Here is a 23,163-nt window from a genome sequence, read left to right on the forward strand (position 1 = left end):
ATATAGTGTATGTTCTCATGTTAAATTAACACTCAGAGATGTAGGACGTTTTTCTCTCTAAACTTGCATAGGATTGCACCCTTAATCACATAATTAATGAAGCAGTTTTCCCAGTTATAAGTATGGTAATTCTTCTGTGGGGGGGGGGGGATGCCTTAATATATAACCATTTAAATTAGCTTGCAACCTCGTTCCACTTAATTTATTTTCCTAATCATATATTTTAGTTGAAATTCTTTGGCCTTCTGGCAAAAAAACAAAGCAGAATACACACCTTTGAGATATTTATATAGCAAAGAAAATCAACCGCCTTATTTTTATGTTTTAAGGGTTTACTAAATATACGTCAAATAAACATGCACGTTGGATCTTGGATTATTTAGAGCCACAGAAAATGTTCCGGCAATTTTTCCAGTTCAGACTTTTCCAGGGAACCCATGTCACTGGTGCTCACGTGCTGTAGTGATTCAGCGGGCACTCCCTGATACTCAGCACAGAAAATTAACATAGCATATTTTAGAGAGAGAGAGAGAGAGATGAATTTATGTTAATATAGTAAAATGCACAATCATTTCATTATACACAATCATGCCCTAGGTACATTACATATGATCACTGACACTGAAATTGTAAAGTTGTCTAAAGTTGGTAAACTAGATATTTTTCTTTTTATCTATTTATTGTCTAACCCATTTTGGGGAGCTTTTCTTCCAGTTCTTTTATTTCTCATTCTAATTGTGCTCTTCTAGGTTCTTCTAAATTTTTTTTTTATTGCTCATTTCTTTAACATCGTGGCCTCTTAAAACTGCCTTTAATGTATCCCTGATTACATAATTGGGCAATACATGAATGGCATCCTTTATTGCTTCATTAGAAAGTTTTGCAGTGATATCTTTCAGGCGGGCCCCTTCTTCCAGTTTTGTGCAGTGAGCTTGGCTAATTTCTCTGTGGGATATCTCCAATTCTGGAAAAATAATATTCAGCCATTCTGACAGAAATTGGATGATATTCTTCCCCTCCACTGACTCCTTTATCCTGTGAATCTTAATATTGGCCCACCTACTTCCATTTTGTAATTGTGGAATTGCCAAAGTCTAATAAATATCCAAACTACTAGCTCTCAACCACCACCACATATTCATCTCTCTCCCTCACACCCAAAAATCCTTTCTCTCCCAAGTCCCTCCACTCTAGCAAAGCTCCTGCCCCACGAAACCTGTTTAATCTGAAAAGGTGCTATTGCAGAAGCAGGGACCAACATGTGGTGGCCCCTCCCTTTTCTCCTCCCTTAACAACCAAATCTCCAACCTGCCCAGCAGCTGCTGATGGAGACATGCATGCAATTTCCTCATTGGCCCAAATTTTCCGCTCAGCGTTCCTTGGGAGGCCTCTCCACCCATGCACCCTAACCCCACTTCTGCAGACCAGAGAGAGTTGTTTGGGGGCTCTGGATCCCCCCCTCCCGAGGGAGCTTCTATGCCAGGGGCGTCTCTTGCTCCTGCGTGTGGGAGGGGGCCCTTCTGCTGGGTGGGGGCTGCTCAGCCTTTGAGAACAATAACCCAAGATCAAAGTCAAGGCCAACATGAAGTTCTTCAGTACTTGCACATCTCCTGCATTAACAAATCGAATCATGGGAGGGAGAAAAAACCTAGCCTAGCCTTGACATGCTGTTTTTCTATGTTGTGAGATTTTGTTGGTATGAAGGAACACTCAGTCGTGCCAGCCCCCACCTGAAGTGGTGCCATCCAGACACGGATGGATTGCCCACGTGAATGAGAACTACATCCCTATTGCTATTTTCACCAGAGGGAGCAAGTGGAAGAGCCTCCTTGCCGTGTTGCCTCACATGGCTAAGTTGTATAAGGAGGCTGCCCACGTAGGTAAGATGGGAAGCCCCTAGAAAAAGGATGAGCTCACAGGCTTCCTGATCGCCTGTCCCTAGACCCAAGAGAGGAAAGAAGAAAAGATGGAGAAATAATGGACCCAGAGATGAGGGAGTGAGAACTTTCCAGAACCCCAAGCACCGTGGAGAACAGGAAAAACAAAACAAAACACTGATTTGAGACCCAAAGCGTGTGATTAGTTAAGGTAAGGAAACCAATCAAGCACAGGATCACAGAACTGGATATCCCAATAGCATCAAACATGGATGACTCACAAAGGGAGAAGGTGTACAGAAACCACCATCACGAAAAGAGGAAGTTTGTAAGAAAACGCAAAGCTGATTCAGGGCCAAACTACACATGCAGTTCCCTGAGTAATTTTCTTTTTATAAAAGCAGCTCTGACTTGAATCAAGGCCATGGTGGTGGGGGGAGTATATCCTTCCTCCTGGTGCAGTTCCCTTTTCCAATCCAAATCCAATCCTCTCCCACACCCACATTTTACAAAACAAAATTACGTTGAGAGCTCCAAGTACAAAGTTCCAATGCAACACGTAATCTGGACACCAGAGTTAAATGAAGGGAAGGAAAACCAAATTCCTAATGGCTGACTGAGGCATGCTGGGAACTGTAGGCCTTCTTCTGTCTATACATGCATAACATTGTGCCTTTAGGGTGCAATCCTATATACACCTACTGGGGAGGAAGCCCCATTGAAATCGATGGGATTTAATTCTGAGTAGACATGTGTAGGATTGTGCTGTAAGAGTAAATGACACAAGAACTGGCCTTGCATTTTATGATGCGAGCAGGAGGGGCAGGGGAATGTCTCTTATTCTGCAAATATACCCAAATGGTAGACTCCCACCTGTTGCTTTCTAAGAGAAGTATAAATTAATGATTCCAATGAGGTAAAGACCCGGTATCATCAGCCTTTAAAAAGTATGAACGCTTTTAACGCCTTACATAACTTGGGGCCAGGTTACCTGACAATCACCTCTGCCACACATAACAGCCACTCAGCCTCTGAAATCTTCTTTGAACGCCTTTGTCCTGGTGCTCCCACCAAACAAGGTACAATGGGTGACATGCAGCGGAAATGGCCTTTTTGGTGCTGGCACCCTGGTTATGGAAAGTCCTCCTGAGAGAGGGCTGCCTGGCACCTACTTTGTGATCTTTGCAGTGCCAGGTGGAGACCTTTTTATTTTCCCACTTTTTTCGGATCTGTGCACTTTTGATCCACTGAATTTTAAATATGCTTTTAGTGCTGCTGTGTGTTTTATTATATGTCTTTATTGGCTGCCACTGAATATTTTATGTTGTTTTAGTCACTGTGGATTGATTGCTGTTGTCTTTTAGTGGTTTGTTGTTGCAAGCTGCCCAGAGAAAACTTAGGCTGCATACAACTACTGGGTTATATCCAGGATCATCCATCCACAAGAGGAAGGGACCTTCCCCAGTTTTGCAGGATCTTGCCCTTTCCCACACACCACAGCTCACCCCATTCAGCAGGGTCTGCTGACTCTCTGTGTAGCCTTTTCAAGGTGCTGGAGGGATGCCATGGGAAGGAGGGGGTGAGGAAGTCCACTTCTGCCAGTTTAGTTAATCCAACTTAAATCTGGGTCCCACCCCTGCTGTAAACTAATAAATGTACATCGAGGGATAATATTTAAGTGTTTGCATTACAAAAACGAAGATCATGGCATCTGGCCCCATCACTTCCTGGCATATAGAAGGGGAAGAAATGGAAGCAGTGACAGATTTTACTTTCTTGGGCTCCAAGATCACCGCAGACGGTGACTGTAGCCATGAAATTAAAAGACGCTTGCTCCTTGGGAGGAAAGCTATGGCCAACCTAGACAGCATAGTAAGAAGCAGAGACATCACCTTGCCGACAAAGGTCCGTCTAATCAAAGCTATGGTTTTCCCAGTAGTAATGTATGGCTGTGAGAGCTGGACTATAAGGAAGGCTGAGCGCCGAAGAATTGATGCTTTCGAATTGTGCTGGAGAAGACTCTTACGAGTCCCCTGGACTGCAAGGAGGTCAAATCAGTCCATCCTAAAGGAAATCAAGCCTGAGTGCTCATTGGAAGGACAGATGCTGAAGCTGAAGCTCCAATATTTTGGCCACCTAATGCGAAGAGAAAACTCCCTGGAAAAGACCCTGATGCTGGGAAAGACTGAAGGCAAAAGGAGAAGGGGACGGCAGAGGATGAGATGGCTAGATAGCATCACGGATGCAATGAATATGAACTTGAGCACGCTCCGGGAGAGAGCGCAGGACAGGAAGGCCTGGCGTGCTATGGTCCATGGGGTCACGAAGAGTCGGACACGACTGAACGACTGAACAACAACAACCCCATGCCAGTTGTTTACCCAATGCCACCCCCTGTATACAGAACTCAGTTGTGCTGCTCACCTGGAGGGCTACGTGGATATAGTCCTCATTCACCGTCTGAATTCATCACCAGCCTTGCTCAGCTTAGAATCACAGAATCATAGAATAGTAGGGTTGGAAGGGGAGGGGCCTACAAGGCCATCGAGTCCAACCCCCTGCTCAGTGCAGGAATCCAAGTCAGAGCATCCCTGACAAGTGGCTGTCCAGCTTCATCTTGAATTCCTCCAGTGTGGGAGAGCCCACCACCTCCCCAGGTAATCGGTTCCACTGTCGTCTTGCTCTAACAGTCAGGAAGTTTTTCTTGATGTTCCGCTGGAATCTGGCTTCCTGTCACTTGAGCCCCTTATTCAGTGTCCTGCACTCTGGGATGATCGAGAAGAGTTCCTGGGCATCCTCGCTGTGACAACCTTTCAAGTACTTGAAGAGCACCATCCTATCTCCCCTCAGTCTTCTCCTTTCAAGCTTTATCCAGGCGGAAGTTGAACCAGGCACCTTTGGATGAGGGAAGACCCTAAGACCATCCCAAGGCAGAGGAGCAGCTGGAACATCCCAGAGGAGAGATCCCATCAAGGATTCAAAGGATGGCCCTTCTTGTAGTATCTCATCATGAAGCGGACTCTCCAGTCCACCAAAGTTGCTGCCACGAGGAGCGTGCCAGTCTTTCAGGCGTTGCAGCCAAAGACACCAGTCCTCATTGATTTCGAGGCAAAACAGACTATCACGTGGCTCCCCGTCTTTCTCTCTCCTGCCCAGCAACCGCTTACGGAGATGGAGAGGGCTTTTTCTCATTGGCCGAATATTCCTCCTCGGTTTCCCTGCATTCTGCAGACCGGCGCGTGGCCGCAGGCCCAGAGGCGAAGATTTGGGGGCGAGCCCTCGGAGGTCCATCCCGAGGGGACTTCTTCCCCGGGGCGCCCCTTGCTCCCGCGCGAGGGTGTCCTTCTGTTGGGTGGGGGGCCCTACAAAGGAGAAAGAGTGGGCAGAATTTGCACTCAGACTCAGCCCAATCCCCTCCCCGTGCAGCATCTTTCTGGGCAATGCATTTAAGGGAATGGAGGGGGGTGGAATTACTCCATGCCACGACCCAGATTTCTTGAAACACATGGCTGAGAGAGCCCCAGGAGGTTTACCTTGGATCTCCCTAGAAAGCAGAACTGAGGGACCAGGGATCTGGGGGTTGTGGTGGAGAGCTCGAGGAAAAGGTCAACCCATTGCGCAGCAGCTGTGAAGGCAAACTCCCTGTGAGGCATAATTAGGAAAGGAACCAAGCATAAAAATGCCAGCATCATGCTGCTCTTATACAACTCTATGGTGCAACCACACTTAGGGTTCAATCCTATGCATGTTTAGGCAGAGAAAAGGCCTACAAGGGAATGCTGGGGGTTGTGGGCCTTTTCTCTGTCTAAACATGCATAGGCTTGCGCCCTTAAAGACTGTGTACAGTTCTGGTCACCACACCTAAAAAAAGATGTCGCGGAGCTGGAAAAAGTACAGAAAAGAGCAACTAAAATGATCAAGGGGCTGGAACATCTCCCCTACAAGAGAAGGTTACAACAACTGGGATTGTTTAGCTTGGAAAAGAGGAGGGTGACATGATAGAGATCTACAAAATGATGCATGGTGTGGAGAAAGTGGATAAGAAGAGGTTTTTCTCCCTGTCCCACAATCCTAGAACCCAATGGATTCATCCCATGAAGGTGGGAGATTCAGGACAAAAGGAAGGACTGGGGCTTATGGGAGTTGTAGTCCAAAACATCTGGAAGGATGCTTATGCCTTGTCTGGGTAGAAGAGTGTCTCACCCAGCCCTATCTGGAGCTGCCTGGGATTGGACATGGGACCTACTGTATGCAAAAGCATGTGCTCTACCCACTGATCTATCACCCTGCATGAATTCACCTTCTCCTGGAGATCTTTGCACTGCAGTTCCCGGAGACCCTGCAGCTCCACCCCCTCCCCTCCAACAGGGGAGGAGGAGGAAGAGGAAGGTGGGATAAAATTCTGTGTGACTATTTCCCAAAGGTCTTGGTCCCTCTTGGAATCACCATTCTCTCTACTTAACCCCTTGTATTCTCTCACAGGAGGAGAGTTTATTTGTTTGTTTGTTTGTTATTTGAAGGTTGTTGTTTTTCATTCCCACTCCTCAGCCAAAAAGGTTCCCAGAGTGACTTACATGAAATCAGTAAAACAAGACAGTCCCTGCCTGCAGGCTTTCAATCTAAAAAAGACATGACATGCAAGGAAAAAGGGATGGGAAGGGAAGAGGGGAAAAATTAAGTAGACTTTAAACAGGGCTGGTGGAATGGCCCTGCTTCCCCTCTCATTTCCCTTAGTAGAGCCTGCTGGAGTGGTGGCTGGTGGTGACAACTGAGCAAGAAGGAGCCTTCAATAAAACAAGACAGTCCCTGCTTACAATTTAAAAAGACACAACACACAAGGAAAAGGAGACATGGAGGGAAGAGGAAAACTTTGAGTAGATTTTCAGCAGGGCTGGTGGAATGGCCTGTTTCCCCTCTCATCTCCCACTGAACAGCCTGCTGGAATTGCTGCTGGTTCAAATCCCCCATTCGGCCTGAGCAACCTTGGGCCTGTCACTCTTTCTCAACCTGACCTACCTCACAGAGTTGTTGCGAGGATAAAAGAAGCTGGGGAAAACATGTATGTTGCCTTGAGCAACTTAGAGGAAAAGCGGAATATAACTTAAATAAATACAATATTATTTTTACATTTATATCACACCTGACTTCAAAATTGATTTTTCCCAGGCTGGCTTCCAACATATTAAAATAAAATAGAAAGCATAAATAAAGTAAAGGTAAAGGTATCCCCAACCAGTCGTGTCCGACTCTAGGGTGTGGTGCTCATCTCCATTTCTAAGCCAAAGAGCCAGCGCTGTCCGAAGACGCTTCCATGGTCATGTGGCCGGCATGACTGAACACCGAGGTGCGCGGAATGCTGTTACCTTTCCTGCCGAAGCAGTACCTATATACTTGCAATTTCTTGCTTTCGAACTGCTAGGTTGGCAGAAGCTGGGACTGAAGATGGGTGCTCACTCCGTCACGCAGCACTCGGGTCTTGAACTGCTGTCCTGCCGACCTTCTGGTCTGCAGTTCAGCATTTTAACCACTAAGCCACCGCAGCCCCTAGAAAGCATAAATACACCAACATTAAAACTACATAATAAACAGAAACAGCACATAAAAGTAAATTTCAGAGGGAGTCAAACTATTATAATGTTTACTGAAGGCTGCAACATTTTAGAACACAATCCAAACAGAAAAAAGTCCTACAACTCTCAGCATTCCCCAGTACATGGCTGGCTGGGGAATGCTGGGAGTTGTAGGATTTTTTCTGTCTAAACATGCATAGGATTGCATCCTTAGTTAATCAGTTAGATCAGGGCAACCTGTGGCCCTCAGCATAATTTCATGCGGCCCTCAACCTAATGTAAAAAGCCCTCTATGTGTGTACAATTTAGGTCTCTAGCAAGAGCAAACTGTCCCTTCCCTAGAAGTCAGCTGTGTGGGAAAGAAGAGAGGGAGAGAGAGAGAGAGAGAGAGAAAAGAGGGCAGTAGAAAGAGAAAAGGGGGTGAACCACCCACTTTTGGCTTCGGACTTACCCATTACACTTATGTGGCCCATGACAGATCGCCCATGAGAGAATGTGGCACCCAACAGAAAAAAAAGGGTGCCCACCCCTACATTAGATGAATCCATTAAAAACCTTTGGATCAACCCAAAGTGTGCACCAATTAATCAGATTTTTTTTAATGCTAATTATTTTTTTATATGATAACTTACAAAAACTGTGGGTATCAGGCACCATGGCAGAAGAGGCACTCTGATTTTCTCACATGCAGAGGTGGGAGTGCCTATTCTATGGTGGCCATATATCCTTCATTAGAGAGGACACCCCTCTGTTTGAAGGGCCATCTAATCCAAGTCCGGTTTAAATATAGGTCACCTGGTTACAGTTTTCCACACTATGGTGAGGTGTATTGTATATCTCTTTAAACTACAGTAACTATTTCTAAATGTGAGGCTATACATATAAATAATCACATGCAAATTTTATGCCAATTCCAGTACTGACAACACTGATTGGCAACAGCTCTCCAGGATTTCAGGCAGGAATTTTTCCATCCCTACCAGGAGATGCTGAGGATCGAACCAGGGACCTTCTGCATGCAAAGCAGGGTCTTGACCACTGATCCACAGCCCTGCCCCAAAGGGCAACGGGTGGAAGAGGCCACTGCTCAGTGCTGGCCACCCTCTCCCCCAGGAACCTGCTTTGTCAGGCCAAAAGGCTGACGAGGATGGGATTTGAACCCATGCGTGCACAGCACAATGGATTTCAAGTCCATCGCCTTCACCACTCGGCCACCTTGCCGGTTGTGATTTGTAGTGATGCATTCCCTCTTTTGGGGTTAGGTGTAAATGTCCACCGTAGCATAAGATGGCTGCCTTTGCTAAGGCTTGTGAGTGCATAACCTATAAACAAGCATGCTTGGTTTTCTTCACCAGCATTGGGTTGTTGATATTATGCAGATTTATGCGGGCAGAGGGCATAAATATACCCACTATATAGTGGGGGGAAGGAAGTCAGTTAATTTGGAGTATCTGATAGATCCACACAGCCCAATCTGCTTTTCTTTTGTTCAGTGCTCTTCAATCCTTATGTTGGAAGAAGGACAAAGCTGCTTTTGTCATCTGTATTCCATCATCTTACCCTCAGTTCTCTGTCATCGTGGTTGTTTTTAAATAAATGTGAGTTGTTTTTAATTTCTAGGCCAAATACAAAAGAACAACACAACAAAACAAGACATTGCGGAGAAGTTGTGTGTATGTTTTTTTAATTACTGGTATGGCTGAGAGATATTGATGTATTCACCATCTAGAGAGGAAGTGAGAAGGAGCTACATCAATTCAGTGTGGGTCAGTTCCAGGGATGAAAATATTAAATTTGACATTCATTTTAATACCCTGGAAGTCCACTTTTTAGAGCTTAAAGGGAGAAAAGAGGGCCAACAACTTATTGCCTCTGTTTTTAAAAAGCTCATTGATATTTGCACTTATTTAAGATATGATAGCTCCTATCCCAGCTCCCTAAGGAATAACTTCCCATATGGACAGTTTCTATGACTCAAGCAAAACTTTTCCAGTAGTTCATATTTCAGGCAGGAATCACGCACTTTCCTAAGGGAAAGAGGATACCCTAAGTCTGTAGTAGCACAGGGTTTTAAAAAGGCAGAAAACCCCCCACAGACTGAGCTGTTAAGAGTAAACAAAAGAACCTCTTCAGCGTGGATCAGCTGCACCTTGACATTTGACTGTATCACCAGCATTTTGCAAGGAACCATAAAAAGACATTGGCATATAATACAGCACATTTCTGGTTGCCAAGAAAAACTGTTGGTCTCTTTCAAAAGAACCAGGAATATTAGACATTTTCTGATAAAGAGTGCATTTAAGGAGCATAACAGAAATTTACCTAGTGTTTTACCAGGTGCTTCCATGCTTAGAGGCCATCACCCATGTGGTCACTGCAGTTTCTGCAGGTACACCTCCAAAGTCACAGAATTTGAAAATCCCTCCAACCAACAGACATATTTTGAATTATTTCATCACCTGCAGTAGTGTCTCTGTAGGCTACGTTATCCAGTGTAAATGCCCTAAGCTTTATGTGGGAAAAACAGTAAGACCTCTAAAAAGACAGATAGGGGAACACCTGAGTAACATTAAGAATAACAGGCTGGGTGCTTCACTAGTAAGTCATTTTGGGCACTTGATAAGCTTAATACAAAAGCTGATACATATTTGTTAAGAAGAGAAATGGAGTGGATTTTAAGACTAAAAACTCTGTCTTCATGCAGTCTAAATGAAGATCTAGAATTTTTACAACTTTTATGACTCATGGGTGATTTACAAACACTCCCTAGCTACAGTCAGTCCAGTTATGAGGAAAGGAAAGGTTCCTCCTCTGCAAGCACTGAGTCATTGCTGACTCCTAGAGGGACGCCGTTTTCACTGGCATTTTCATGGCAAATTATAGCGGGGTGGTTTGCCATTGCCTTCCCTAGTCGTGACTACCTTTCCCCCAACAAGCTGGGTACACCTATCAAGCCCAGAAAAGCAAAAGAGAAAAAAAGGGCCAAAAGCATAAGCTAGAATCTGAGAAACATCTTTTCCAGTCGCCAGTGGAATAATACAGGAGACAATCCTTTTGCTGTGAGAAACTCTGCAGACTTTTTCTCTAGTAAGTAAGATTCTATTTCTTATTTCTTAGCATTATGGTATGTGTTATATGGTTTTAAAACATTATTATATATACATAGGCCCTTGTGGCAATATGTTTTATTAATCCATCTTGAAAGAATGTTTTAATATTATGTGTTGTCCCATTTGTAATTTTTATTGTCATTAATACACGGCTTGGGACCACAATACTTGACGGCACACCTCTCCCAAAATGAACCTCCCTATACACTACGTTCAGCATCTAAGGTTCTACTCTGAGTGCCTCCTCCAAGGGAAGCTTGGAAGGCAGCAACAAGGGAGACAGCCTTCTCAGTGGTGGCCCCCTTGTGGAACAAGCTCCCTGATGAGGTCTGCCTGGAGCTGACATTATTATCTTTTCAGCGCCAGGTTAAGACCTATCTCTTTTCCCAGGCATTTGGCAGCGCGTGATGAGTTTTAATTGGTCCTGGATGTGTCTTTAGTTATGACTGATAGTTCAATGTTGTTTTTAGTTATATGTTGTTTGTGTATATTGTCTGTGTGGTTTTATGTGCTTTTTTGTAAATGGCTTTTAAACTTTTTATACTGTATTTAATGTTTTAACTTATGTAAACTGCCCAGAGAGATTTGGGTATGGGGTGGTATAGAAATGCAATCAATCAATCAATGTTACAGCTCCCTGAAGAGGGCCTCAAAATAAGGGAGAGACCAAAATGTGTTGGGCTTTTTTAAACTATTTGCATCCTGAGAACCTGTTTCTCTTCTTTGTGGCCACACACGCACACTCACAAACAAACTCTTCCCTCCAAACGCCATCACAAAACCAAGCTACATGGATTCTGGAAGGGAAAGTTAAACCCACCTCTGACGCACACATGGTGTTTTTTTCAAATCCTCTCCTCTCCTCCTCTGGGGGTGTGTGTGTGTGTGTGTGTGATTTTAAAAAAGAGAGAGAAAGCCTCCATTGATGCCAATGCATATTATTTTGTATATATTTTTTAAATCTTCTCAAAGGTGTGTGGGGGATTTCAGGAAAAAAAAATGTGTGGGGGAAATTTTAACCCTCTCCTCCAGGAGCACAGTGGTCCCAATCCAAATCGCACCTGCTTATGCTATGTATATAGAGTAAACCAAAAAAAAGAAAGGAGACACGCCACAGCTACACGCAACATGATTCACGTGACGTGTAGTTTGTCCATCAGTAGCCAGGGCTTAAAATGCCCTTCCCTGCCCTCTGAGAGGAGATCGCTAGCGGGGGTGGGGAGAGATTTTAACTTCGTACCCGGCAGGGAACCAAACCAAGATAACTAATAGCTAGAGAAACAGCCTTTTTGGCAGCACAAGAATCAAGGGGGGGGGGTGTTTGTAGGGAGATTAAAGGCCCCCTCCCTCCCAGCGATCCACAAGATTGCTGTTTTCCCCGTGCTGTTTGAGGCAGGATCCAGCTGCATCAGGATCGTTGGGGATGGGAGGCTAAAGGCCTTCATCACACAAGGCTAAAAATCCTGCAGTTTACCCTGGCTTTTGCTTCCAGAATCTTTGTGGGATTAGATCTGGTCCTTTCCACCTGGCTTAAAAAAAAAACAAAAAAAAACTCAAGGAGATATATGTGTTTCATTACAAAGCCACTAGGCAGCACTGTTGTTTTATTTGCAATAAAAGTGACTTTAAACTGTATTGTTGTTGTTCAGTCGTTAAGTCGTGACCGACTCTTCATGACCCCATGGACCAGAGCACGCCAGGCCTTCCTGTCTTCCGCTCTCTCCCGGAGCGTGCTCAAGTCCATATTCATTGCATCGGTGATGCTATCTAGCCATCTCATCCTCTGCCGTCCCCTTCTCCTTTTGCCTTCAATCTTTCCCAGCATCAGGGTCTTTTCCAGTGGGTTTTCTCTTCGCATTAGGTGGCCAAAATATTTGAGCTTCAGCTTCAGTATCTGTCCTTCCAATGAGCAGTCAGGGTTGATTGCCTTTAGGACTGACTGATTTGACCTCCTTGCAGTCCAGGGGACTTGTAAGAGTCTTCTCCAGCACCACAGTTCGAAAGCATCAATTCTTCGGCGCTCAGCCTTCCTTATAGTCCAGCTCTCACAGCCATACGTTGCTACTGGGAAAACCATAGCTTTGATTATGTGGACCTTTGTCGGCAAGGTGATGTCACTGCTTCTTACTATGCTGTCTAGGTTTGCCATAGCTTTCCTCCCAAGGCGCAAGCGTCTTTTAATTTCATAGCTGCAGTCACCGTCTGCGGTGATCTTGGAGCCCAAGAAAATAAAATCTGTCACTGCTTCCATTTCTTCCCCTTCTATATGCCAGGAAGTGATGGGGCCAGATGCCATGATCTTCGTTCTTTTAATGTTGAGTTTCAAACCAGCTTTTGCACTCTCCACTTTCACCCTCAACAAGAGGCTCTTTAGATCCTCTTCACTTTCTGCCATTAGGGTGGTATCGTCTGCGTATCTGAGGTTGTTGATAATTGTCCCGGCAATCTTAATTCTGACCTCTGATTCATCCAACCTGGCATTTCTCATGATGTACTCTGCATATAAGTTAAATAAGCAGGGCGACAATATGCAGCCTTGTCGTACTCCTCTCCCAATTTTGAACCAATTGGTTGTTCTATGTCTGGTTCTTACTGTTGCTTCTTGTCCATCGTACAGGTTTCTCAGGAGACAGGTAAGGTGGTCTGGTACTCCCATCACTTTAAGAATTTGCCACAGTTTGTTGTGATCCACACAATCAAAGGCTTTAGCGTAGTCAATGAAGCAGAAATAGACGTTTTTCTGGAATTCTCTTGCTTCTCCATGATGCAGCGAACGTTGACGATCTGATCTCTAGTTCCTCTGCCTCTTCGAAACCCCGCTTGTACTTCCGGTAGTTCTCAGTTCACGTGCTGCTGAAGCCTAGCTTGTAGGATTTTGACCATCACCTTGCCGGCATGTGAAATGAGCGCAATTGTGCAGTAGTTTGAACACTCTTTGGCATTGCCCTTCTTTCGAATTGGAATGTAAACTGACCTTTTCCAGTCTTGTGGCCACTGTTGAGTGTTCCAAATGTGTTGGCATATTGAGTGTAGCACTTTAACAGCATCATCTTTTAGGATTTTAAATAGCTCAGCTGGAATACTGTCATCTCCGCTAGCTTTGTTGTTAGTAATGCTTCCTAAGGCCCACTTGACTTCACCCTCTAGGATGTCCAGCTCAAGTTCAGTGACTGCACTATCATGGCTATCAGGGACATTCAGATCTTTCCTGTATAGTTCTTCTGTGTATTCTTTCCACCTCTTCTTAATCTCATCTGCTTCTGTTAGGTCCCTGCGTTTTTTGTCCTTTATCATGCCTGTCTTTGCACAAAACGTTCCCTTGATACCTCCGATTTTCTTGAAGAGATCTCTAGTCTTTCCCATTCTGTTGTTTTCCTCGATTTCTTTGCATTGTTCATTTAAGAAGGCCTTCTTGTCTCTCCTTGCTATTCTCTGGAACTCTGTATTCAGTTGGGTATATCTTCCCCTTTCTCCCTTGCTTTTTGCTTCCCTTCTTTCCTCAGCTACTTCTAAAGCCTCATCAGACAACCACTTTGCTTTCTTGCTTTCCTTTTTCTTTGGGATGGATTTAGTTGCTGCCTCCTGTACAATGTTATGGACCTCCGTCCATAGTTCCTCAGGCACTCTGTCTATCAGGTCTAATCCCTTAAATCTATTTGTCTCCTCCACTGTATATTCATAAGGGATATGTTTTAGGCCATACCTGAATGGTTTAGTGGTTTTCCCTACGTTCTTCAATTTAAGCCAAAATTTTGCAACAAGAAGCAGCTCATGATCTGAGCCACAGTCAGCTCCAGGTCTTGTTTTTACTGACTGTATAGAGCTTCTCCATCTTTGGCTGCAAAGGACATAAGCAATCTGGTTTCACATGATGTCCATGTGTAGAGTCGCCCCTTGTGCTGTTGGAAAAGAGTGTTTGCTATGATCAGCGTGTTCTCTTGGCAAAACTCTATTAGCCTTTGTCCTGCTTCATTTTGTACATCAAGGCCATGCTTGCCTGTTATCCCGGTGATTTCTTGACTTCCTACTTTAGCATTCCAATCCCTATGATGAAGAGGACATCTTTTTTTGGTGTTAGATCTAGAAGGTGTTGTAGGTCTTCATAGAACCGATCAACCTCAGCTTCTTCGGCCTCAGTGGTTGGGGCATAGACTTGAATTACTGTGATGTTGAATGGTTTGCCTTGGATTCGTACTGAGATCATTCTATCGTTTTTGAGATTGTAACCCAATACTGCTTTTCCCACCCTTTTGTTGACTATGAGTGCTACTCCATTTCTTCTAAGGGATTCTTGCCCACAGTAGTAGATATGATGGTCACCTGAATTAAATTCGCCCATGCCTGTCCATTTTAGTTCGCTGATCCCCAAGATGTCAATGTTCAGTCTTGCCATCTCATGTTTGACCACCTCCAGCTTACCTTGATTCATTGATCTTACATTCCAGGTTCCTAAACAATATTGTTCTTTACAGCATCGGATTTTCTTTTCACCACCAGACACATCTACAGCGGAGTGTCCTTATACCCTCATTCATACCAACTCTATGGTGGGAGGAGGGAAAATGCCGGACTTTCATTGTCATGGAAAACAATGCAGTAGAGCTCACAAAGACTGGGAGGTTCCCTGGAGGAGGGCTGCATTGTGTACAGGACCCGCAAACTTCTGTAAGCAATCTCCATAGCAGGATAAAAGCCCGGTGTGAGGGAACCTAAAGTCTCTTGCCCTGCCCGTGCAACTCCAATTGGGTTTGCTGTCCCAGGAGTGCTAACCTCATGGTAGTGCCAAAACAGACATCTTTCCCGGGCAGAAGGGAAGCATGGGTGGGGCTTCTCAGGACTGCAGGCTGCCCACACTGCAGCCTGCAGGTTGCCCACCCCTGAATTACATCAGTGAGATCCAGTTAACTGCATATCTCTGTGGCAACTTACAACAGGCCAATCTCATCAGATGGTATTCTTCCAAAACTTGAGCTGAGTCGATAGTGGGCTGTGTGCCAAAGATGCTGTGTTAGCGTAAACCAGGGGTGGGCAACTTTGGGAGGTCTGGGGGCCATTTACACCCACTGGACCTCCCTCATGGAAATGATAATAATTATTATCTTCATTTCTATATTGCCCAATATCCAATGCTATCTGGGCAGGTCACAAAAAATACACATAATACAAGATAATAAAAACAATATAGAATCTGTAACATACCAAATGTAAAACCATTTTAACAGCGAAAACATTTATCATATACTGGACTTGAATTATTATTAAAGGCATCCAGAGAGCCAAAAGTATCAAAATTAGCTTGTTTTTTTTTTTTTTAAACCCTTTTGGCGTTCAGTAGCAGCTGCAAAAGCTGTTTTTATTTGGAAAAAAAAGCCTAAAACATTTTTTAAAAGAAAAAATTGGGTCCCCCCCCCCAATTTTGGGGTGTGTGGCTGGGGCTGCACTGGGGAGCTGCAGAGGCCAAATGCAGCCTGTGAGCTGCATGTCACCCACCCCACAATAAACAAGTGCAGACAAAAGAGTGGTGTTTATCTGTCCCCCTCCACACTCCCATGCTACGTGTCAGCTTTTCAGCCAGTGCTTCTTGCCATATCCTTCCTATCCACCCTCTGAGAGAGAGCCCCAAACCGGTCTTCCAATATCTGGCCATCTCTCATCTTAGAATCACAGGGCTGGAAGGGGCCCACAAGACCATCGAGTCCAACCCCCTGCTCACTGCAGGAAGCCTGATTCCCAGGCAGTCTCCCGTCCAAGTACTAACCAGGGCTGACCCTGCTTAGCTTCCGAGATCAGATGCATCCAGCCCTTTGCTCATCTCCATTGCTCCTAGAAGCATTCTCATAAGATCCTTACTTGGGTCCAATGACAACTTCAGAAATGGACAAGAGTAACAGGGTGGCCATGTTTCATGCTAGTTTCGCCCGTTGTGTCCCTCTGGACTTGAAGGATCTGCTCCCAATAAGTCTGCTGCTACTGGGCATTGTAGCAACTTATGGGTCAGTGTGCCCCATGTCCCACATCCTTTCCAGCAGTTAGGGGGAAGGTGTACTTTCATGTGGCATGTGGTGGAATGTGACTGGGGCGAGGTGCCACTTATGTGGACAGCTCATCCTGCCTTCTCTTATTTTAGTGGATATTGTTTTGACAGGGGACAGCTCCACACCAGGGACCACTGGGCATCAGTGACATCTGTCCCTAGATCCATTTTCCACACAGCCTTTAAGGGCGCAATCCTATGGCTGCTAGTTAGCAGCTAGACCGCTATAGGATAGGTCAGTTCCCAGGAACCAACCTCAGATCCTGCACTCTGAGGTTGGTTCCCTGAGAACCGACCTCCACCTCCTCCCGTGCTGCCTCGTAGGCAGTGAGGATTGGCCCTGCGCTCGTAAGAGCAACACGGAGCAGCAAAAACGGGGTGTTCCTGTCAGCAGGGTGGGGTAGGGTGGGGTGGGCAGGGTGGAAGTGCCTTTCTGATGCATCCTATGCGTTGTCCGGCATCCACACATACCCCACTCCAACTTCCTGTGGCTAAAGCATGGAGGGGAAGATCCCCTCCGCGCTGATCCTGCTCTGCATTGGATATGCGGTTGCCTCTGAGTTCGGAGGCAGCCACCTATCCCCATAGGGTTGCGCCCTAAAGAGCCTTTCTACGTGAGGCATTTATTGTGCGCTCCCGATTCCTCACTCATTGGAGTTTGCAGGTGCTTTGCATGACATTGTCATCCTCCAGGGCTTCTCCTGTGTTTTGCAACCAGTATTGCAGGTTATTTTTTCTAACGGGGAAAGTCTGGCAGATTCTGAATGGTGGCATGAAACCCTCCATGTAGTTCCACAATTCCGCTATACCACGGCACCACCTAGTGGTTGTGTAATGGAAAATATAGAAAGGCAGAGAAAGAAACCCCCCGGGGGAAAAACATGCATAAAGGAGCCGATCTTAATCCCACAAAGAATCTGGAAGCAGAAGCCTCAGTAAAGTGGCATGTTAAAATGCTCATGTAGAAAGCCCCACGTCTCTGGCAATAACGGAAACCTGCCCCTTGGTTATGGTGGTTTGGGCGGCGCAGCGGTGTTTGAATCAGGTAAGTGATTTAGGGGTGCCATCAGTGAAACAGCTACCTGGTATGACCTCAGGCAAAACATGAAGGCTGAAACAGGACACTAAAGCCCCCCTAATGTGGAGGTTGTTGACATCATTAGCCTTCAGCCAATCAACTTCTGCTGCACTTTCTGTGACATCACGAACTGTGCTCAGCCAATGGCTAAAGAGAGATTGCTCACCGTGGTTACAGTTGGGCTTTAGGGCAGGAGGCAACTGATCCTGCAGAAGTTACCGTCCACCTGGAGAGGAAAAACAGTGGAAAGGTGACACTGGCATATGAAAGGAGAAAGAGGTATCCAAGAAAAATGGGTGAGGAAGGCGCAGGCTGCAGGCGTGGCTCCTACCCCCCTATTTTGCCCTCCCTTTTCATTTTCCCTGGGGAAAAAGGGGGAGGACGTCACGTTTACCTAAATTTGTCCATTCTAAGCCCTCATAGCGGCTACGAAGACTTAGAATGGACAAATGTGGCTTGTTCTCAAGCTAAATTTGTTCAGATGAATCCTCCATAGAGAAAGCAATGATCTAAGTGTGACTCCCTCACAATGCTATGAGATCATAGTGATGTAGCTATGATGATTAGATTATGCTATTAGATTATCTGTGATATGCTGTTAGATCATATGCTGTTAGATTATGCTATCAGATCATAGCAATGATCTAAGTGTGACTTCCCCCACCCTTTATACTATTTTTATTGGGAGGGGGACAACAGCTGAGGAGAGTGCAGCTTGCAGTGGGTCCACAGGCAGGAACTGACCCTCCCGACAGCCTGAAGTTGCTCACCCCTGAAGTAAAACGTCACGTTACCTATGTAGGAGCCAGGTGGTGAGGTACGTCTACCCAGGGCATCTTACTGACTGCGGCATAGTAGCAAATGGCATTCTACCCACCCTGTAGAATGCCATTTCTTACCCACCCACCATGCCTTATCACTGTGAGGTGATTACTATGAGGTGGACAATGCTGCCTGCGTTTTGTCTTTCTATTATACATCACTCCATCGCTTTGCAGCCTCTCAGGAGTCCCGCAGTTCCTGATCTAGAAATGTATCTTCCCTGGCATTTACTTGAAGCACGGAGAGCCAAGGAGGCCGCAGGCTGGCGGCTGGCAAAGAGATGAATGTACAATGAAAGCCAGGACACTCACCAACACTACGAAGCCACCTCATAAGTAAGATAACCACAAAAAGCCTCAATGCAATCCATGAACATTTCTCCAAAATTTTATGTTTTCTTTGAAATTGAATGAGGATGGTAAAAGACTTAATCCAGGTGAGGACAGTTCCTTCTCTTTCCCTTCCAAGGGTCCCCTTCTTCCTGTCCCCCTTTTGCTCTTGCCCAGCAGAAGACATTTCAGCACGGAAGGGCCGGGATATCCAGCATCACTCTTGGTCTTCTTCTCCCAAGCCATGGGTTTCTATAAGGAGATGGGAGTCATGGGACCCTGTCCACCTTGGGTGTCTTGTCCCTCAGCCACTGGGCTGAGAGAGAACTGGCCCCAGAAGTCTTTGACAAGGCCATCTGGAGCCATACCAGTGTATCCCTTCGACCATCCATCCATTCCAGGCAGGCGTGAAGCCGGAGGGGTTTTCTCAAGGCAACTCCTGCAAGCAACAAAGAAGGCCTCCGTGCTTAATCCAGGTGAGGGCAGTTCCTTCTCTTTCACCTTCCCTTACAAAGTTCCCTTTCTTCCTGTTCCCCATTTGCTCTCACCCATCAGAAGACATCTCGGCACGGAAGGGCTGGGATGTCCAGCCTCGCTCTTTCTTCTTCCAAGCCACGGGTTTCTAAAGAGATGGGTGCCTTGGGACCCTGTCCACTCTTGAGTGCCTTGTTTCTCAGCCACTGGATTGAGAGAGCTGGCCCCAGAGGTCTTTGAGAAGTCTATCTTGATGTACCCGTTCAACTTTTCTCTCCCAGACAGTCCAAGGAAGGACCCAGACCAAGTTCAAGGAGGCGAGTTGGAAGATGGAAGCCAGCAATTTGATGGAGAAAAGCATGTTTTCTTTAGAATTTAAAAAGGTGTAATGTGACTGCATTGAGCAGGGGGTTGGACTCGATGGCCTTGTAGGCCCCTTCCAACCCTACTACTATTCTATGATTCTATGACTGTAGTACAAATTTCTATTAAATGTTATTTTCAGCATTCGTAACCTGGATTGTTAATTCCATGATTCAGTGCTTAAATATTACTTTTTAAATTCGTGCCCTTTATTTTCTGAGATCTCTACTCATTGAACTCTAAATGTAAAGGGTTCCTTGCAAGAGGAAAAAAAGCGGGATATAAATGCAATCAATCAATCAATCAATATTTGAGTTGTGAACCAACCCTTTAATGACCCCCCCTTTCATTTTCTTGAGTGTCCTTCAAGCTTTGTCACCTTCCTTCTGTGGGGAGGTGTGGGTAGATGAGAAATGGTGCTGCTCTCCCATACTCTGCTTTGTTCCCAAGGTAAAAATTCCCTCTCGTTGCAGTGCTCTAGCCATTGTGGGCTGGCTGAGGAGAATGTTCCTCCCCTCATGCCAAAATTGAACAGTTGAGTGTTGTTGGTGTTCGGGAATTACATATGGAAGGAGGGCAGAATTATTTTCATGAGATAAAAGAAAATAAAAAATTGAGGTATAGAGGGAGAGGGAAATTTTCAGTAAGAAATAAAGCTGGGCAAGTTGAAGGTAGCACCAGTTTCAAATTGATGGTTTCCCAACAATTAAAGTCCCTTCTTCATCAGGAGACAAGGGATAATTGCCTCAGAGGAAGAGTGTTTACACTTGCAATGCATTAGGTGACACTGCTTTTAGGAATAACACACATACCTTTTCTTCAGCCCTTTTGTGGCCTTCAACTGTATTACACAAAAGACAGAGTTTCCCTTCAATAGGAGAGGGTGGGTTCATATTCTCATATACTCCTTCTTGGTCCACTCTAGACCTGAAATTTCTATGAATTTAACCCATTCAGGGTGTTTGCTCACAGCATGTACTTCTTGAAATGTATTGAAAACTTCCTGCAGGGTAAATCACCCTTATCACCTTTTTATAGATTAGAGCTGAACTTCTATCCACACAAGTGACTTAGAACAGTGTTTCCCAAACCTCGGATCACGGAGGTTCGTTCACTGAGACAGTAAACCTGTGTGTGGAGACTTCTCACTGCAGAATATGCTCGCATATGATTTAGAAGACCATCATTCAAATAAAATGAAACAAATCCCTGCACATAGAAAACTAGCATCAAAGGGAGAAGGCTTGTCTGGAAGAACCCTTCACCCTGATATGCTAGGCTTCTATATGCAGGGAACTTTCGTTTGTATGGAAACTTTCACTCACTGGTATGATCTCCCATTCGCAGTCCTAGAGTGGTACCCTTCAGTGGAGGCTTACGGTTCTGATTTCAGTGCATCCACTCTGGATTTCAGTCAGAACTAGCCACAACTCTAAAGGAACTATCCAAGGTGCTGAACCTACTTTGGGGATAGAGGGTTCAGCACCTTGGATAGCTCCTGGTTCTGACTGAAACCCAGATTGAATACACAGTCTCACTGAAATTGGAGCCACCATCCTCCACTTGTACCATCCATATACCACCAAAGCATTTCAAGGAGAACTTGGCTTGAAGCACTTTCCTCACTCCTGAAATAAAATTGGAGAAACAGATCACTACGGAGCGAGAGAGAGGTTTACTTTTAGACTAAGTTTAAGAATTATTCATCCTCAAGGCCTTTTCTCCCTGCCCCAAGTTTCTGCATAAGTCACTGCTGCATGTATGCCTCCTGAGTGGAACGAGGCTACCCCCGAGCAGTGATTCACACAGAGATGCAACTGGTAGCTTCCTCTGAGGGTGATCTGTTCTGGTGTGTGTGCGTGCGTGCGTGTGTGCATGTACATTGGAAGTATTGATTCAGCTAATGATACATGCTGCAGAATCCCCTCGCAGGCTGAGGCTGACTGGAAAAAAGCCATTCCCAGAAGAGTTAATCACACAGAGATGCAACAGGCAGTCTCCTCTGAGAGTGGTTAATTCTGCAGTGCATGTCTCTACATTGGGAATGATTGAGTGAGCCCATCATACTTGATGTAGAGAGATGCCAGAATCGCTTGCCTCTTAGTGGAGGCTAATTGGAAAGAGCCAAAGCCAGAACAGCCAATCACACAGTGATCCCACTGGCAGGCTCCCCTGAGGGTATGTCATCTGCCCAAGTAGATTGGGACTGGAAGAAATCATGACTGCAGCAATGAATCAGGGAGGCAAAGAGCACTCTCCGCCATGGGATACATGACTTCAGCTCAGAGAAACTTCCTGTTGTTATTAGACTGATGTACTAATTTATCTCGGCACCCCCAGGTTCTCTTGGAGGACACAGCCAGTGGGGAACGTAGGTCATTTTAGGCTCTAACACTGTAATCCTATACATGTCTACACAGAAGTAAGTCCCACTGAGTTCAGTGGTGCTTACTCGCAGGTGGGTGTGTACAGCAGAGCTGGCATCACGGGTAGGCATGCTTGGGCACCTGCTGAGGGCCCACACCCCAGCAGGGGCCCACTGACAAGAGCCCCCTGAGTTGCTCCTCCCCCTCCCCACTGCAACCTGCTTGTTCACCTGCCCCTTGCTCTGGCCCAGGCAATGTTGGTGGGGAGCTCACTGGCTCTCACGTATCATCTCACTTCCTGTGACGTGCTGAGCCAGGCATTTGGGGGCCCTCAGCCTAAGACCCTGTTGGCAGCCAGTGTGGACAAGTCTGAGCTCGATGAGCTAATGGGCTGACTTGGAATAAGGCCACTTCCCATGGACAGCCCTGACTGGCAGGGTGGGGTGGAGCTGACACCTCTGCTTGCCATGTAACCACTGCAGTGGGTTTTCCACTGCCATCCTGTCCAGCGCTTTCCACCCTGGCACTCGCAGGCCTTCTCTCAAAAGCAGCCTTTGCATTGCACCCCAGGAAAAATCCCACAATGCTCCAAGACTATGAACTCCAAAAAGAGGCGTCTAACCAGGAATGGGGGCGGGCCTTGATCGAGAATGTCTAACTATGGCTACTCTCAACTTTTCCTATCTCTGTGGTGTCTGGCTTAGATTCTTCCTCACATTCTCTAGGCACTGAAAGTCTCTGACTTTAACCCTTTCAGCTTTTCTCATCCAAACCACTTCCTCTTAGTGGGCGTTTTTATTCAGTTGTGCTGCAGGTTATTAGTGGGCTGTGCAAATAGTAAAATTGCTGAGAGAGCTGAATGCTGGCAAATGTCAACTCTGTCCAGTCGTACTAAAAAAAATTAACGTGCCCCAAGAGGCAAAAAATGTTAGTGAGGTACCAGAAAATAAGGACCAGATACCTGGAGCATAGAGAACATCTGTAAAATTTGAATCATCATCTTTGTTGTTGTTGTTCAGTCGTTCAGTCGTGTCCGACTCTTCGTGACCCCATGGACCATAGCACGCCAGGCCTTCCTGTCCTGCGCTCTCTCCCGGAGCGTGCTCAAGTTCATATTCATTGCATCGGTGATGCTATCTA

At 45.7% G+C, this 23,163-nt stretch overlaps 1 non-coding gene across 1 annotated transcript; it reads right to left on the reverse strand.

Annotated features, from left to right (window-relative positions):
- Nucleotides 1-8,586: 8,586 nt before the first annotated feature.
- On the reverse strand, nt 8,587-8,668 carry TRNAS-UGA (transfer RNA serine (anticodon UGA)). The gene has a single exon. It is a non-coding gene; the product is annotated as a tRNA-Ser (tRNA).
- Between the last annotated feature and the right edge of the window lie 14,495 nt (nt 8,669-23,163).

This window comes from Heloderma suspectum, chromosome 2, assembly GCF_057233095.1.
Source record: "Heloderma suspectum isolate Gila_16-S chromosome 2, 16-S_ref, whole genome shotgun sequence".
NCBI lineage: Eukaryota > Metazoa > Chordata > Lepidosauria > Squamata > Helodermatidae > Heloderma > Heloderma suspectum.